Consider the following 1,152-nt stretch of genomic DNA (forward strand, 5'->3'; position numbering starts at 1 on the left):
TATATGAACACATAAAACTTAATACCAGATCATTTTCCACTTTTCAAGCTAATCACTTAGCTATTCAAATTTCATACCTTTGAACCAATCGGGTTCCATACAATGCCACTTTTTAAACCTTTTCTCATCAAACGAGTTTTAAACAAAGTTTCAGGTCAAATATGTTCATTTCTCCTCAATAACATCCAGACTATTATTTCCAAATAAGAACCTTGATCCTAAATCTTTAAATCACAAAGAAATAAAGATTCCAGACCATGGTAGTCTTAAAGGATATAATAGAAAGAGTTATATAATACCACATACATACAAGTGCCACCCTTATATCAAATGTACACCTCTCCTTGATATGCCACCCTTATCCCATGGTACACCTTTCCTTGATATGCCACCCTTATTTCTTCATCAAAACATTTTTTTAAAAATAATTCCAAATAGACCGCAGCCATTGGAATTATTATCTGTCCAAGATCATTTATATCAAAACTTCATTTTATAATAAAATAACAATTTTTATCAAAACACAAGGTACATCTCAAATCCGGTCAACCATAACTTAACCGGATTTCATCTCCGGTCAACAATCCAGTTAACAAATCGTATAGACTTTGTCCGGTTTAATATATAGAAATAATTCCAAGTTTGTCCGGATAACAAATTCGGTCAATACCTTATCCAAAGTTTTGCCCAATTTAACACTTAAAATATATTTCAACTTTATCCGGATACAAGTCCGGTCAACACCTCAATCAAAGCTTGATCGATTTAAGACTTAGAATAATTTCAACAACTTGTCYGRATACAAGTYCGAACAACACTTCACACAACCCTTGACCGATTTAATAATATCTGAACAGTACACCGATCAAGGCTTGTTCGATTTAAGAACGATCCGGACAAGCTTTGTCCGGTTTAACACTTATCCGGTCACTCTTTGTCCGGATAAAACTTTAAACATAAGGTATGGTTTCAATCGAAATAATAAACAACATTCAACTAAAAACCAGTATAAATATTATGCAAAAGTTTAGAAACCACTCACTTTAATAAGCTTTTGAAACCAAATACTTGAAATCAACCCTTTTGAAATCCGACACTTGTAATCCGGCCAACTCTTTTCTTTTTAAATAGCACAACTTTCTCAAAAGAGCA

This window comes from Cynara cardunculus (assembly GCF_001531365.2).
Source record: "Cynara cardunculus var. scolymus isolate 2C chromosome LG 12, CcrdV1, whole genome shotgun sequence".
Taxonomy (NCBI): Eukaryota; Viridiplantae; Streptophyta; class Magnoliopsida; order Asterales; family Asteraceae; genus Cynara; species Cynara cardunculus.